This window comes from Anomaloglossus baeobatrachus, chromosome 5 (assembly GCF_048569485.1).
Source record: "Anomaloglossus baeobatrachus isolate aAnoBae1 chromosome 5, aAnoBae1.hap1, whole genome shotgun sequence".
NCBI classification, from domain to species: domain Eukaryota; kingdom Metazoa; phylum Chordata; class Amphibia; order Anura; family Aromobatidae; genus Anomaloglossus; species Anomaloglossus baeobatrachus.
In genome coordinates this window covers 555,464,025-555,482,369 of record NC_134357.1, presented here as the reverse complement: position 1 = coordinate 555,482,369, position 18,345 = coordinate 555,464,025, and the positions used below count along the sequence as shown (strand labels likewise).

The following is an 18,345-nucleotide window of genomic DNA, read 5'->3' as shown; positions in this document are numbered from 1 at the left end:
CAAGGCGAGGAGACCTTCCGCCCAATAGCACAGCCTGGGTAGCTGCCTGGGTGGCGACTGTCGTCAGAGTAGTCTTATCGGAGGAAGACTGCTCCACTGCTGCCAATCGTGACTCCAACTGCTGCACATAACGCAGCAACTGCTGCTGCTCTTCAGCCATAGCCAGACCTTTGGCGCGACCGTAATGTTACGAGGGGGACCCGGGGAAGCGTGCCAAGATGGGAAATGGACAGCTTCCGCCGGTCAAGGTCCACTGTGCGGTGTAAGGGACCGCCGCTATGGTGGGTGAAGAGTGAGCGGGTTGCTGCTAGCGATCGTCTGGAATGTCACAGACGATCTATGTACACCGATCTGCCCTAACCCGTGAGGGTTGTATGGCACGGATCTCACGGCTCGGTGTACCTGTTGCACGGGGAAGCACAGAGGTGCCCACGCACGTGTGCCAGTGGAAGTCACGAGAATATGGCACGAGGGTAGCACAGAGGTGCCCACGCACGTGTGCTTTCAATAACCAGGTGAGTCCGGTGGAGACTCGAGGAGCTCACCTGGGACAGGAACACGGCCTGTTGAAGGGGATACTGCCGGAGCAGCAAGGCAGGAACACGGCCTGCAAACGAGGTACTGCCGGAGCAGCAAGGGCCAAGCCCACAAGAGACAGTAATGCCTGAGCAGTGGCGTGGCAGCACGCTGCCAGACATCCAAACATAGAAGGACGGTCGCGCGCCGCCATGATGGCAGGGGGAGCTTTTAAGGAGGTGCAGCTCCACCCGAGGGCGGGCGCGAGGCGGAGATGACGGACTTGACCCAATCAGGGTCCACGACGTCCCAGCCTGGCCAGTCAGGATTCACCACGTCACCAGCCTTGTCATCAAGCCGTGTGACGTCAGTGAGCGAATCAGGACCCACCACGCATTGCACATGCTCACCCTCCTGCCTCTGGGAAATAGAGGCGGGATCCTCGGTCTCACAATGTGCAGAGATAACGGGAATCTCACTGCTTCCCTGAGCAGTAAACCTCTGCACATTGCGCAGCCTCGCAGACCTTCGGGGCCGCTGAGCAGGAGAGTCTGCGGCAGGCCAGGAATGGGAGACCGCTTCACTCCTTGTAACAGGAGAACCACTAGGTAATAATAATAATAATAATTTTATTCATTTATATAGCGCTATTAATTCCACAGCGCTTTACATACATTGGCAACACTGTCCCCATTGGGGCTCACAATCTAGGTTCCCTATCTGTATGTCTTTGGAGTGTGGGAGGAAACCGGAGTACCCGGAGGAAACCCACGCAAACACGGGGAGAACATACAAACTCCTTGCAGATAGTGTCCTTGGTGGGATTTGAACCCAGGACCCCAGCGCTGCAAGACTGCAGTGCTAACCACTGAGCCACCGTGTCACCCTTCTGCTGCCTCTCTGAGAAGGTTTCTCCTGCACACTGCGCAGTCTGGCAGACCTTCGGCGCTGCAGAGCAGGAGTGCTCGTGGCAGGCAAGGAATGGGAGACTGCCTCAGTCCTTGCCTCAGGAGAGCCACGAGATGTAACAGATCCCTATCAGGTTGTATCGCTGTTGGGATCGCTGGTAAGTTGTTTAGTGTGACTGGGCCTTAAGGCACTATCCCAACACACAAAAACAATAGATTAGATGCACAGTGCATTTCTATTATTCTAACAACACTTGTAATTCAGTGTGATATGACCTGCTCTCACCTAAGGTCTGTGATGTTATATCAGAGAACCAGCTACTATCAGGAGACTGACTGATACTCACAGCCCAGGAGCTTTCCAATGATATAACATCACAGAGGGAGCGAGGCAGGAGTGAGAAGCGGCTCCTCTCAACTGAATAATAGAAGTGGGCATCTAATCTGAAGACTTTAAGTGCAGGACAGTACTGAAAGGGAACCTGTCAGGTGCAATATGCACCCATAACCTCGAGCAGTTCTGGATGCATATTGCTAATCCCTGACTAATCGTCTCTCTATATACTAGCATAGATAAAGAGATCTTTTGAAAAAGTATTTCTAAAGATTCTTTATAGTACTGTATGTTAATGAGGCCAGGGACTAGTCGTGAGGGCGTTACTTCCCCCAACTAGCCGCCCTCTTAGCATGTTAGTACGCCCACAGGGTCGTGCTAACATGCTATTCAATGCAGCATCATCAGCAGTGATGCACGTACCTGTGTCCGCAGTGAACGCTGAGCTGAATGCCGGACACTTCCGAACATACGCAGTATGAAGCTGGGTGTACGTGTCCCGGCTTCAGACAGGTCCACAGATTACATCTTCACATTAACTTAGGTTTTCAAGTTTTTTTCAGTGACCTATTTTCAAACCTACTAAATATTAGAATATGTGGGCTTTGTTGAAATTATATTCTTACAGGCTTCATGTGTAAAGTTGACATCGCTAACATTGAATTCTAAGGAGAAATATATGTAACTTTCACTAGTAAGTAATATTACAAATTTTTTTTTATAACTGAGTATTTATTGATTTTCCAAAAAAACATTATAGGAATAGATCACTCAAAAAAATAATGCATACATAAATTCAATACAAACCATGTAACAAATATAGTAAAGACAAATAGACTTGACAAGACAATGACATGAGGAAGGGAAGAGAGGAAAGAACCCAAGGGTTGATGATATTCTTTACTAAGTAATTACCCTTATTAAACATTCTGAGCCCAATATACATCCCACAGATTCCATGTTGCTTCAAAACGTTCAGATGTGGTATTTATTAGAGCTGTGAGATGCTCCATACCTCGAATGTCCCGCACCCAAACATGTAACTCACTGAGTGAAGGAGAGTGAGCCATCTTCCAGTTCCTTGCTATTAATCATCTTGCGGCTGTAGTCAAATGTAGAAGAATCTGTTGGGTCCTACTTCCAATCCGAAATGGGGAATATTAAGCAAGTAGAATTTAGGGTCTAATGGAATGTGGAGGCCTGCAACCTCAAAGATTAAATGTTTGACCTTATACCAAAACCTTTGTATGGCGATACACTCCCAACAAATATGGGTTAAGTCTTCATCAGTGGATCCACACCTCCGACATTGGTTAGGTATATTAGGATTATGTTTATGCACTAACGAAGGAGTGTGATACCAGAACATAAGTAATTAATATTGGTTTTCCTTATACGTATATCAAGTGGAGGTCTTAGCTGCGCTTCTCCAAATCCCCTGCCATATAACAGGAGAAAGAGACTCACCCAAGTAGCCCTCCCACCTGGCCATGTAGGAGTGCCTCGGAGGCTCTTCCGGGCACGGGACCAATAAAATCTTATATCAGAGATAAGACCATTGATCGATACTCCTGCCATTCAAAGGCCATCAAAACGATTTGGTATAGAGACAACCAAGGAGGAGTAAAGAGACTGCATATAATGCTGAATTTGTAAATGTTGGAAGAAAGAGTTTGAAGGCAGGTTGTAGCCTGATTGTATTTCATCAAAAGGTAACAAGGACCTAGAGTGACCATCATCTATATCAGCCAAACAGAAAAGTCGTTTATTGAACCATAGTTGGACTCCCTCTTAAGCTATCTGGTAGTTTAAGATTAAATAAGAAAGAAGTTAATGGGGAGTATTTCGATTTCAATGGGAATTTTTCCAGACATGTATCCCAAATTTGTTTTGTGAAAGTTATTGGTCCCAATGTATGAGAGCTGGGTTTATTTGAAGTAGTTGGCCACAAGTAAGAGTTTAGATAAACTGATGCTATCCACAACTTTTCTATCTCCATCCACCTAGAGTATGCTCTAGGTGCAGTCCAGATCGGGATATATCTTAAATGAGTTGCCCAATAAAATTTAATGATGTCCGGGACACCCAGTCCGCCTCTATCTCTACTAGCTAGCATAATCTGTTTTTTGATCCTGTGCCTCCTATGATACCAGATAAAGTGAATGATAGAGGACTGAATACCCTTTAAGTCTCCACAGTCCCTCAACTCCCAAGGTCTCAAATAGGTATAATAGCTTTGGAAGGATAGCCATTTTAACTGCTGATATTCTCCCAAAAAGAGATAATGGTAAGTTATTCCATTTGTTAATTAGTTGTTTCAATTCTACAAACAGTCGGGGGTAGTTCTTCTTGAACTATAAGTTGTAGCTACAGGTTAATTGAACTCCTAAATATTTCAGGGAGATGTCTTTCCACTGGTATTTATAATTGCTTTTTAAAGGAGCTCAATAACTAGACTGGAATATTAAGAGGATGGGCCTCCATTTTTTATTTATTAATTTTATAGCCAGATAGCTGACCAAACTGCTTTAAAAGTGCATGCAAGTTGGGAAGGGTGATATGCTGTAGCCGCAGCCAAAAGTTCAATACACATGACAAAGGTCAACGGGGAAAGTGGGCAACCTTGGCAGGTGCCATTAAAAATTGGAAAAGGTTGAGACAGTGCATGGGGCTATTTCACGGCTGCTGACGGTTGGGTGTACAGGCTTTTTAAGACATTGAGGAACAGTCCTGAAATTCCAAAATGAGCCAGCGTTTCGAACATAAACGGCCACCCAAGGCAATCAAATGCCTTTTCGGCATCTAGGCTGAGTCAAAGTGCTGCTTTCTCTGTTTTATTGACAACTTCAATAAGGTCAATTACCCTTCTTGTGTTATCCCCCGTCTGCATGTAACGAAACCTACTTGGTCTTTATGGATTAAATGAGGGAGCAGAATAGACAAACGTAAAGCCAGTAATTTTGTAAATGTTTTTAAATCTGCATTACGTAGGGCTATAGGCCTGTAGCTAGCACAATCTAAAGGGTCCTTTTCTGGTTTAGGAATAAGGGTGATGTAAGAATGAAGCATAGTGGACGGAATTGGCGATCGCGTCAAAAATGTGTTAAATAATTTAACTAAGTATGGGGTTAAAATAGTGCTATATGATTTATAGTAAAAGTACGTTAGTCCATCAAGACCAGGGGATTTATCATTAGGGAGAAGAGAAAGAACCAAAAATCCAACACCTCCTCGTGCGAGACCTCCTTGTTAAGGGAAGATAAAGTTTCTGTAGTAAGTGAAGGAAGATTGCGCTTTTGGAGAAAGGCCTGTGTGATCCCCCTCCTCTCAACTGGATCAGGGGGCGAATTACTTGGTAAATTATATAGTTTAGAAAGGTAACCTTGAAAAATATTTGCAATTTTAATGGGATCATATATTATTGTTCCCTTTTCGTCTCTGAGCGCATGTATTGAAGACTGACTTCTATCATCTTGGGGCTTCCTCGCTAATAAAGTATGAGATTTCGGGGCGTGGCCGGAGCTTCATGGAGCAGGACGTTTGAGGACTGAGCTCCTTCACCCGGGAGTAAAATAAGCCCACTTGCACTAGCTTGGAGTGCCCAGGATGGGGAAGAGAAAGCCCCTTAAGGTTGCCAAAGACCCGGGAACCCCAGCGCCGCTCACCCTGGACTCCTATCTACTTAAGGAGCTGCCAGGGGAGCAAGAACAGGAGGACGCCCGGACGGCGGGAGTGCCGCATCCCCTGCTTCCACAGACTGCTGCGGCTCCGGGAGGTATGGGAGACAGCGGACGGAGAGAGCTGGTGCAAGCCGCAGATGGAGGAAGAGATGAGGAGACTAGAGAGGTCGGCGGCGCAGACGGAGGAAGAGATGAGAATCCCGCGGACGCCGGCAGGAGGGGAGCTGACCTCGTGGTCAAGATGGCGGCGGCGGCGGAGGAGACGCGCGGTGACTCACCCGCTCGCGGACAGGATCAGGGCTGCGGTGAGCAGGCTGAGATCGTGCGCCCATGGACTGCAGGACCGGGTAGGAGGTATACGTTCTCCCTAGAGGCGAGCTCCGGCGGTCACACGGAGATGGGGGAAATGCCGCTCCTCCCCCCATTATAGATCCTGGAAAGTGGTGGCGGCTGGAGTCCGTCGGCTCCAACAGCAAATCCGCAGGGGAAGTCCAGTGACTTAGCCTGGGGCGATGGAGCTGAGGACTGGGAGAGCTCCGGTAGTGGGATAGTAGATGGCTTAGTGGGGGACGGGGGAGAGGCACAGGAGGAGGCTCATGAGGCCAGGAATGAGACCCGGCAGCCTGCAATAATTCCCCAGCCTGTGTGGGATGACCCAGAGCCTCATAAAGATGCCCCCCTGTCCTCCCCACTGGGACCACCAATATTACAGAGTGAGACTCTCACCCCAATGCCCCAAAAGCACCAGAAATCATCTGGGGAGGCAGGGCCAAGGAGCCCAGTCCCTGTAACACAATATAAAGAGACCTCTAAGATCCCACTGAGCCTGTCTAGCAGAGTAGCTGCCAAGAGGGGGCCACCGGGAAACCTGACTGCTGGACCCGTGCCTCCGCAACCTGCATGCCCTCCAGCAGATTGGTGGGAATTTGTACGTCAGCTCCCTACAAAAACGGATTTCCAAGCACTTATTTCTGAAGTAAAAGATACCTGCAGGTCTGAAATAGCGGCGGTCCGACAGGATGTAGTATCTATCTCTAAAAGAATAAACCAGCTGGAGACTGATCATAATGATGCTAGAACAACCATTCGCCACCTCCAGTCCCATACCTCCTCTCAAGTCGACGCCATAAGAGAATTACAGCGTCATATCGAAGATCTTGACAACAGAGGCAGACGTCACAATATAAGGGTCAGAGGTGTTCCTGAGGCCCAAATAAAGGAGGACGTTACAAAAATTCTGCAGACCATATTTAATTCCCTCCTTCAGCGCCCTCCTGATAGCCCAATTCCTATGGACAGAGCAAACATGGCTTTGCGCCCCAAAAATTTGACAGGGAACCCGAGAGACATTATTTGTCATATTGTGGACTTCCAACTTAAAGAGGAAATAATGTTCAGAGCACAACCACCAAAACAAGCGATGTACCAAGATGCTAAGATTCAACTGTTTCAGGATCTCTCATGGTTGACACTACAGCAGCGGAGGGCCCTCCGCCCATTACTGTCATCCCTAAAGGCCAATAATATCCTCTATAGATGGGGGTTCCCGTTCGGTCTATCTGCACGGCGAGGGGAGACGTCGGCCAGCCTTCGGACCCCTGTAGACCTGGAGTCATTTTGCCGGGCATTCGACCTTCCTGTCCCGGATCTGCCAGATTGGACTCTGCCCCAACAGATACAGCAGCTTCCTCAGACCTGGCAGCCGGCCACAGCAGCACGTAAACTGCGATCTAGAGGCCCAAGAGCAGAAGGACCTACCTGATTGCTTTTTCCCGTGACTTTATAGTCATTTTTTGATCTCGTATGGGAATTCCAGGGGGTCAATTGGTTTGCTTATATTGCTTCCCATTTTCCTGGGACATCCTCCTTTATACAAAACTCCGGGGGGGGGAGGTTTGGATCCCTAGTCCGGTTTGTGAGGTTCCGCCACTAACCCTTCTGCAGAGTCGTACCAATTGATTCGCACTTTGGTTTATAGTGCAGGTTATATTTAGTGAGGTATCCTTAACTTTGTATAAAAGAAAGTAGACTCTGCTGGTGGGGTAGTGGACGGTCGGGGTTGATTCCATACCCTTATTGCATAATTGAAGAGTTTCTATTTTTTGGTAGAACGTAGGTATGTTTTGGTTTATTCTTTCTTGTTCTGGTTGTACTCACAGGTATGCAACTCATTATAGTAGAGGCGCTCTGTTTCAGGAGGACCCAGGGAGTATATCTACCATACACATCAAGCGACAGTCTCAAACACTAGTCCTGACATTAGCTTACATTAAGACACCGGGATGGCTACGTTGATGAGCCTTAACGTGAAGGGGTTGAATTCCGATGTTAAAAGGAGGCTGGTTCTTCAGGAGATGCGAAAATCACTGGCGGATGTGGTGTTTCTGCAAGAGACACACTTCACGGAAAAAAGCTCTTTTAACTTTGCCCGCCATTGGTTTCCTCAATCCTTTTCAGCTACAAATACAAAAAAGAAAGCTGGGGTGGCTATACTAATTTCTCGCACTTGCCCACTCCAAGTGAGTAAGTGGGAATCAGATCCCTCAGGTCGCTACCTGATCATCCAGGGCACGCTGAATGGGATGAAATTAGTCCTATGTAACCTCTATGCTCCAAACTCTAATCAGAATAGATTTGTTTCTTCGGTCCTCTCACGCCTCCCGTCAGAACGGGGGGTCATTCACATTATAGGAGGGGACTTCAATATGGTGTTCTCACACAGAGCCGATAAAATGCCAGCACCCTCGCAATCCACAAACCTAAGTAAGTCATCTAATTTGTCTACGGGATTTCGCAAATTGATCCATAAATACCAACTATTTGATCTGTGGAGAATTGATAACCCGACAGCAAGACAATACACTTTCTTCTCACATCCTCATAATTCCCATAGCCGAATCGATTATTTCTTTGGTAATGTTCTCACTCTTAGAACACTCCGACAAGCACAATAGGCAGTATCACGTGGTCAGATCATGCCCCTTTACTACTACACCTTAATTTAACAAATGTTCCCTCAAAAAGAACCCACTGGAGACTAAATGAATCCCTACTCACTAACCCTACTTCTCGAGAATCTATCTGTAAGGCTATACAGAATTACTTTGCGGAGAATTCTCAGACCCCTCCATCTTTCCCAGTGATATGGGAAGCCCACAAGGCGGTTATTAGAGGGGAGTGCATAGCTGTTTCTTCCAAGCTCAAAAAGGACTCACAGCACCTTTATCATCAATGTGAAACAGACCTCCGAGCAGCAGAGGAACGCCTTCGCACCCACCCCTCTAAGACTCGCCTGAAAGCAGTAATAGATCTCAGAACTAAATTAAAAGAGATATCACACGGGAAAATAGAAAAGCTATTACGTTACTCACGCCAGAAGTATTATGAGTATGGCAATAAATCACATACGATGCTGGCCAGAAGGCTCCGGGACCAAACGATAACTTCCGCTCCTTGCGCCATAAAGGATACTTTGGGTACCCCTCATTATGATCCCACAAAAATTGCACAACTCTTTCACGCATACTACACATCCCTGTACTCCATCCCTCCGTCACTACCAATGTCCCACCCAGATAGAACAACAATATTGAATGATTATTTGGCTGACTGTCACCTTCCAAAACTGTCCCAGGAGGCTCTGGAGGATCTTAATCGAAAAATAGCCCCGGATGAGATCCATCAGACCGTTAAAGACCTCCCAAATCACAAGGCTCCGGGCCCAGATGGGTTTACTTACCTATATTATAAAACCTTCCTGGGAGAATTGTCGCCTCATTTGACTCATCTTTTCAATCTTTTTATGAAGGGTGAGGACATCCCAAATACTTTTTTACACTCTTACATAACTGTCATACCTAAAGCGGGTAGGGACCCCATGGAATGTGCGAGCTATCGCCCTATCAGCCTCTTAAACTCTGATCTCAAAATATTCACCAAACTGTTGGCGGACCATCTAAATAATTGGATTCCACAGCTGGTTCATAAAGACCAAGTAGGTTTCGTTCGCTATCGACAGGCGGGGGACAACACCCGAAGGATCTTAGATCTAGTGGAAGTGGTGAATAGGGAAGGAATGGAAGCACTTCTTCTGGGACTAGACGTGGAGAAGGCTTTTGATAGGCTGGACTGGTCCTTCATGTTTTCTGTGTTGGACCACTTTGGCCTGTCAGGACCATTTGTCTCAGCCCTGCGGGGCTTGTATTCTCTCCCTGCGGCGACAATTCGCCTCCCTCATGCACACTCCAATCCCCTGCCCATTCGAAATGGAACTAGGCAGGGCTGTCCTCTGTCCCCTTTGCTATATGTCCTAAGCATTGAACCACTGGCAGCACATATTCGACTTAATCCGGACATTATGGGGGTCAAGGTTCGGGATAAATCCTTTAAAGTGGCCCTATTTGCAGACGACGTCCTGTTGTCCCTGACTAATCCCGTCATTTCCCTACCAAACTTACATGCAGTACTAACTCAATACGCTAGACTCTAGGGTTATAAACTTAACTCCGACAAAACAGAGGCCTTGCCGCTTAACATCCCAGAAACTAAATTACAGATCCTTAAACAAAATTTCAAGTACTCTTGGCGTTCAGATTCCCTACGATATTTAGGAGTCAAAATAACCCCCAGTTATAAAACATTATACCAAGCCAATTTCCCGCCCCTGATACGCGAGGTGGAAAATAGCCTGAAAAAATGGTCATCACTTCAGATCTCTTTTTTGGGTAAAATCGCTACACTTAAAATGTCAGTTATCCCTAAATTTCTGTATCTGTTTGAAACACTCCCGGTGCGGGTTCCCCTGGGGGTATTGAAAAAAGTCCAATCAAAACTCTTGCAATTTATATGGCACTCAGGAAGGCACCGCATCCCAGATTCAGTACTATGCGCACCACGTTCAAAAGGGGGCTTGTCGTGTCCGAATCTTAAGCTTTATTACTATGCCGCACACCTGCGCAGCCTGGCGTCATGGACGACCTTACCGGCTTTTAACAGGTGGACGGAGATAGAGAAGCTTTGGATGGCACCTTTCCACCCCAGCTCTCTAATATGGGGACGCCCTAGTGAAACCCCATCCAGAGAACTCCTGGGTCCGATGGCATTTACAAGAGAGGTGTGGCGACAGTGTAGAATGAAGTTCCAGCTAGCCTCACAGTCTTCCCTGCTGACCCCTTTCTTGTTCACACCACATCTGACAAAGGGCATGAACCCGGGGGTGACGGGGCAGTGGACGAAGGCGGGCCTCTACTGTTTTCGGGACCTGGTCAACCCGGTTACGCTGAAATTGAAGCCATTTTCGGATTTACGATATCAATACAACCTACCCCTTCACCTACATTCCTCATATCAACAGATATCACATTTTTTCACAGACATAATGGGACGGGCGGGGGCGCGGCGTCCCACAGCATTCGAAATCCTTTGTTCAGGCAGGACTTCAACCAGGGGACTGATCTCGGCCATTTATAACATTCTGATAATCAGGGACCCGCCGGAAGCACGGAAGCATTCATACATGAAGAGATGGGAGGGATGGGTTGGACGCCCCCTTTCAGATGCACTCTGGTCAGTTATATGGGCTAGGACATTTAGGTCCTCGATTAGCACTCTTTATAAGGAAAACCAAGTAAAGATCCTCATGACATGCTACCACACACCAGAACTCCTACACAAATTTAACCGTACCTATCCAGATGTGTGTTGGAGATGTGGCCTTGGGGGAGCATCCCACTACCATATATTCTGGACATGCCCGATCATCGATGGCTTCTGGGAGGAGGTGGAATCCTTGATTGGCAGATTGGTGGGGGGTAGTGTGACCAGAGACCCGGTAGTGTATCTGCTGAATGCCCTCCCATCGTCTATTAGCAAACCTGAACTAAAGCTTTTACTCCATGTCCTTACTGCGGCCAAGTGTCTAATTTCACTGTTCTGGAGAAGGGTAGCCCCGCCCTCTGTCTCAGATCTATATGCCAGAATAAAAGATGTCAGGAATATGGAAAAGCTCACAGCACAGCTCCATAATACAATGGATAAGTTCACAGTGACATGGTCTCTTTGGGATGCCCTAGTGGACACATACCAGATGTAGGGTCGGATATAGGAATGAAGTGACGGATACTCGGGGTTTAGACTGGTATCAGGGGACACCTTCCACCTTCTATTTGACACTTGGAGTGTTGGTGATATAGTCCTTCAATGAGCATACTTGTGAAATGGTACATCTATTCGTGTAACTGCATATCTGTGTGTTATTCTTTTCTTTTCTGTTGTACAATATTTTTTAAAAACCTTTTTCAAAAATAAAAAGTTGAATAAAAAAAAAATAAAGTATGAGATTTATTTCCTTTTTCACAATATTTTTGTCTACTATAAAGCATCATTTTTTCAATTTTGTACTTAATAATGTCTTGTAATTGCAAGCACACAGAAACAAAATTCTTTTTGATGGGGCAACAGCCAGTTTAGCTTCGAGGACTCTTAATTGGGTGGTAAGTAGGTCGGTTTGGTGTGTTCTATACTTTGTAATACGGGAGTCCAGGGCTATACACTCACCTTTAAGAACAGCTTTATGCGCTTCCCTCACAGTGGAAATCCTGGGGACTGGCTCTTTATTGATATCAAAATCTTCAGCTATTTTTCCTCCCAACTCCTCTTTATGCGTGGTTTTCTTCTGCAGGGTCTCACTGAGTCTCCAATGGCATATTTTAGTCCGTGGTGAAGACTGAGTGAGGGTGAGCATTACAGGTGCATGATCTGACCATGATATGACCCCGATGTCTGTCCCTAATGTTAGTCTGAGTGTTTGTATATTGCCAAAAAATAAATCTATTCTAGAATGAGTACCATGTGGAGGGGAGAAGAAAGTGTAGGTTTTCTCCGTGGGATGGTTAATACACCTATGATCAAATAGGCCAAATTTGCGTATTAATTTCCTAAAATCTACTGATAATTTAAGTTGAGATCTGTTCTGCTGTGTTTTGTTAATGGAAAGCAAATCCATTGTATCGGAAAAAATGACATTAAAATCCCCTCCAACAACCCAAGTGGTAGTCCTCACAATGTCAGAAATACTCTGTTAAGAAACTAAATTTGTGAGGCATTAGGTGGATATATTGTTACATAGTATGATTTGTATTTCCTTGTAAGTACCTTGCAATATAATATATCTTCCCTATGGATCTAATATCTCTGATGTTATTCGTACAGGGCATGTTCCAGAGATTAGTATGGCCATCCCTGCTTTTTTCCTGATCTGTGATGCTAGGTACATTTTTGGATACAAATGTTTGTCGAAATTGCAGTTTTCACTAGAATTGAAATGGGTTTCTTGTAAAGAAAAACTATATCGGCATGTTGTTCTAGTATCTCTTTGAGTACCATACGTCTCTTAGTGTTTGAGTTGAGACCCTTTACATTTAGTGTTAATATTTTTGGCCATTGTCCTAGTAAGAAAAAAAAAGCAAACACATGACATTTTACCCAAGCGGACTCTCTACTCTTTGGAGCAACGAGATTGCCCTTGAACTGGCAGGAGGCCAATAACACCACAAGCCCTGTAGTCCTAATGGAGGAAAAACAAGAGGGAAGGGGAAGGGCAAAGACAAGACATCAATTTACAACAGACAAAATTAAAAAAAAAACACTGGTTTTACAAAAAAAGAGGAGGGAAAAAATGAGTCTGTCCCCCCATTTCTCCACCCTGTGGACAGGGTAGGCATACCCAATCTTTCCTGGTAAGATATCCAGGGGACAAACTGGGTAAGAAAAAAAAGAAAAAAAAGTACCCTTTGTGGAGAGGTTGTGTGAGGAGTCACCAACTATGGTGCCTACCCATTGGTGTGGGACACTAAATGATAAAACTTTCCATCCCATAATTTGCCCACCGTCCAAAGCAAACACAAGAAAAATAGCAAAAAATTTGCCAAAATATCAGAGAGAATGTGTAATTACAAACGTTAAACTATTACACAGAGAGGACCAGTCTATGCACAGCTTCTAAAAGAAAAAAGTTGTAGAAGCATATGTGTAAAGAATTGCCAGAGATAAAAAAAACATATGAATGACCCAGTCCCTCAGCCTGAGCCTGGTCATGTGATCTCCTGAGATGAGGGGTCTCTTTTCTTGGCTTCAAAATTCTGCAAGACCGGCAGTGGTGATGCAGGAGTCACAACCAAGTCCCAATCTGCCAGGTCCGGAAGTGGGATTTCTAGGTCAGCACAGAACGCCGGAAAGTCATTGAAGGAGCGTAAAGTAGTTGACTGTCCGTTTCTCATGACTATGAGAGCAAAAGGTACCCCCAGCGATATTGTAGATTATTATTCTTCAGTGCAGAGAGGAGTAGCTTCAGGTGTCTTTTCCTTTCGAGAGTGATCCATGACAGATCAGGATACAGTTGGATAAGAGCTCCATTATTTTCGAGCCTTAGACATGGACATTTTTTGTTTGAAAGTCATGGACGCAACAAATCACATCACGGGGTTGGGATTGAATCCCCTTTGTGCGGAGGGCTCAGTGTGCTCTATCCAGCTTAATTTTCTGGGAGGAAGCTTGACCCAGTATTGAATTGAAAAGGGATTCAAGAACAGCGTACAGGTCCTCTGAACCCTTCTTTTCAGGGATACCCCTCACTCTAATGTTGTTGATGCACCCTCTATTGTCCAACTTCACCAGATGTTAGTTGTCTCACCAAGCACCTTAGCATACAACACTACGTGATGTTGTAACTTGGAGATGTATTGTCTATTAGCATTATGCACAGTTTCCACAGCATCCACTCTGTCCACCAGACGTTTAACATCCTGACATATGAACTGAATTAATGCCCTGCAAGCATCTTTTACTTCGGACACCAGAGATTTGAAGTCTTCCTTACTTAGTAGGTGTCTGAGATATCTCTCTAGGGATTTGTTGCCTTAAGTTCCGCATCTCCTGATTCAGCATCTGACAGAGGGTCACGTGAAGCCTCCTTGGTATCACAGAGTGAAGCTAGTGCTGAGAATGATGGAGTAACTATCAAGTCTGCATCAATGGCTCAGGATATTTGTCTCTGTGATTTTGGTGGCATACAGTCTATTAGCTGAGTCTCCATCTGGGAGAGGAGTTTGTAATGTAGTGCTCAAGCTCAGGCAGGTTCAATGTGTCCAGGTAAGAGCAGGCAGTGTGTGGGGACAACTTTACCTTACGAAACTCTGATCCCACTTTATTACTACACATTAGCTGTGCTGCAAAGAGCTCAGCATCAGTTTGCAGGTCTTCTGTCTGGGCACTCAGCAGATGCAGCTGAAGTGTCAGGGCCCTGAGCAGTGTTTCTCTTCCTCCACACATAGTGTAATGTCACCTCTCCTGCCGGGTGTTCTTCTGAGCAGAGGTTTAGAACTGTTGAGGAGAGCCATAAGATGAAAAACTTGATTAACCTCTGGACATAGAGCACTGTGAGAAGTGTGTTCAATTAACTGAATTCTCTATACATAAGCCAGTCAGTTTTCAGAGGAACCCAATATTGCCCCCGATGACATCACAGACCCTACCATCAGCATGGATCCACCAGATGACGTCCCTCCCATCACCATGGATTCATCCATTGAAGTCAGACCCGCCCATCAATAGCAACACAGATCTCCCCATTGGCTAGCCCATGAACTGTCCCACTAAATGGGCATATCTGAACTTGTGTGCACCCCTAGACTATATCAGAGACCGCACGGGTTCTCCTGTTCTGTTTGGTGCCATCTTTACCGTGATCAAGAAGAGATTTCACACCCGACTGTGTCTGGTGTGATTTCTTTACGCATGCACTTGGTCCACACCAATTAGGCCAGGCAGTAGGCAACTAGTGATCTCTGATTAAGAGTTCACCTTAACACAATGTCAGCCTCTTGGATCTTCTCCTCGGACCCCCAGGACTCTAGGGACCAGAAAGCATGCAGTGCAGGCTGATTCTCTGACCTGGCAAGATGGCGCCGACGGCCTGTACAAAAACGCGGGAGTCGGGCCTTCTTTCCCAGGACAGTTGCTTGAGGAGGTTAGAGGAAGCAGAGCTCTCCTTGTCTTCAGGGTTACTTTGATTGATGTCTCCCTTCTCTTTTTGTCCTTTGATGTAGCTTACAATCCTCTCTATAAGGACGGCAGGTTCAGGAGCAGAGGCTCTATGCGTCCATCAGGTCCAGCGCCCAGACTCCCCCCAGCATGCCACTGTTTGTGGAGGGATCGCGGGTCACTCGGTTCTGCAGCAGCTACCAGGTGTGATCGGGGAAGGGGGGGTTGTGACCTGGGGACCGGAGTGTAGGGGGGGTGACCTGGGGATGACTTCTCTGTCTGACATGTCAGATGAGAAAGAAAGCACAGGAGGATGAATGTGGTGGGTGTACGCATTTAGATGATTGGGAGTGGGGCCGGGGGGTTCAAAATAAGTACTGCCGCCGTTTTAATCTGTAGGCCGTCGTAAAGGGGGTAAAGCAGTCAGTGCAGATCGTCCAGACGGCTCCGTATAACATCACCGTGTGCAGGACAGAGCGGAGCATTCCTCCAGCTTCAGGAGGTCAAGGCCCTAATATGATATTCACACACAGCTCTGCTCCGTACACGTCGTACACACACGGCTCCACTCCGTACACCTCGTACACACACGGCTCTTCTCAGTACACCTCGTACACACACGGCTCTTCTCCGTACACCTCGTACACACACGGCTCTTCTCAGTACACCTCGTACACACACGGCTCTTCTCCGTACACCTCGTACACACACGGCTCTTCTCAGTACACCTCGTACACACACGGCTCTGCTCCGTACACCTCGTACACACACGGCTCTGCTCCGTACACCTCGTACACACACGGCTCTGCTCCATACACCTCGTACATACACGGCTCCGCTCCGTACACCTCGTACACACACGGCTCTGCTCCATACACCTCGTACACACACGGCTCCGCTCCGTACACCTCGTACACACACGGCTCTGCTACATCCACACTGTAAACCCCTCCTGACCCCACACATAACCTTCCCCTCATCCAGCACCATGACAACCAGCACAGCAGAGCCCTGCATACACTGAGGAGCTGATCATGTGACCCCTGACTCCTCCCCTCCATGTGACATCATCACAGGTCCTGGAAGCACAGAGCAGCCATATATCTAGTGTGCGGCTCTGCAGGAGGAGGTGAGTGGAGATTCTCCATTACTGGGCTCAGGCTCCATACACATTAGATGCTGGGGGCAGGGCCGGCGTCAGCACCCGGTATACCCGGGCAAATGCCGGGGCCCTGGTGAGCTGGGGGGGCCCACTCGGCCTCGTCAGTTCTGCTGCCCCCAAGCCGGGCCCACTCGCCTTCAGTTCTGCTGCCCCCTGGCCGAGTTCCAAGGACCGCAGTCCTCGGCAGGAAACTGTGGCTGCGGTCCCTTTAAGGCACGCAGACCACAGCGTTTGCTCCGTCCTCGTGGATTGAGCTTCATCTGTGAGCGGAGCTACTGCCCGGCGTCCTGCTTAATCCCACAGATGAAGGAGGCGCAGTGCCAGCTCCCTTCCGGCGCTGTGTGGGCCTCATCTCCTCCGTGACCTGAGCGGTATGTGGGACACCCCTCTCCCCCCCCACTCGATCTGTATGTGCCCTTCCCGCCCCCTGATTTATGGGCCCCGGTGAACTGTATGGGCTTCTCCCCCACGCGATGTATGCCCTGCCCCCCCTCCCCTCCCCGAAGCCATATGTGCTGGCCCCGCAGAGCTGCGTGTCTGGGCCACGAAGAACCGCATGTGTGGGCCCTGCAGAGCAAGGTGTGTGTGTGTCTGTCTGTATGTATGTATGTTATGATCCGGAACCATGGAAGACCACCACAAATCATTGGCAAAAGGTGACAAGAGCATTGGCAACTAATCTGGCCGCCATTCCCTTACTAACCAACACAACTAGAAGTAGCCGAGGGGTGAACTAACATCCTGTGCACCGCGAACCCAGCCGGAGAACTAACTATCCTAAAGGTAGGAAAGATGAATAACTCTCTGCCCCAGAAAATAGACAAGAATAGCAAGCCCCCCACATTCAAAGACTGCGGTGATATAGGAAAAACACAATACACAGGTAGATGACAGGATTAGCAAAAGGTGAGGCCCCCGCTGACTAAAATAGGAAAGGACAGGAAAGGGACTGATGGTGGCCAGAGAAAAACCCTGCAAAATACCAACTTCCTGATAGTACAAAAAGGCCCTCAGATCGCACGATCTGAATTCCGTCCTATACCAGGTGCCCTTGTCATACCAATGAACAGAAAACAAGAATCATAAAGTCAACAAGCCACAAACACATGGACCAAAAGGAGCTATACTCCACACAGAACTGCAGGGAGTTCCTCAACAATCCACTGAGGGGGAAAATCCCTGCAAGCAAATAAACTGAAACCAACCACAGCAAATGACAAACCCAGATAAACAAAAGAACCAGACAATAAATAAAGAGCAAGCACTTATCTGGAGTAGATGTGGTGTAGAGCAGGATTAAGCAGGCTGGAGATACAAAGAACAACTGACATCCGGCAACAGCCTGCAATCAAACCAGGATTTAAATAAGCAGAGAGTTAGCAAAGGAAACACCCACTGCACAACACACCTGGTCCAAGTCCAAACCATTCCTGGCCACCAGAGGGAGCTTCCCAGCAGCCAAAACATAACTAACATTCACAACATATGTATATATGCAGCAGAGCAGTATGTGTGTGTCTGTATGTATGTATGCAACAGAGCAGTGTGTGTGTCTGTCTATATGTATATATATAGGGTTAGAACAACCAACATACACGGGATAGGAATCCGTGCCATAATAGGTACATGGAAAAAGCCATATACAGATATAGATGCAAATAAGGAGAAAGAGGCTGTACACAAGGCTTAGAAAAAGTATATAAATTT

The 18,345-nt window shown here is 47.0% G+C and overlaps 1 protein-coding gene across 1 annotated transcript in view; it reads left to right on the top strand.

Moving 5' to 3' along the window:
• LOC142312991 (uncharacterized) overlaps positions 1-18,345 on the top strand; it is a 217,912-nt gene that overhangs the window by 174,471 nt on the left and 25,096 nt on the right. The window lies entirely within an intron of this gene.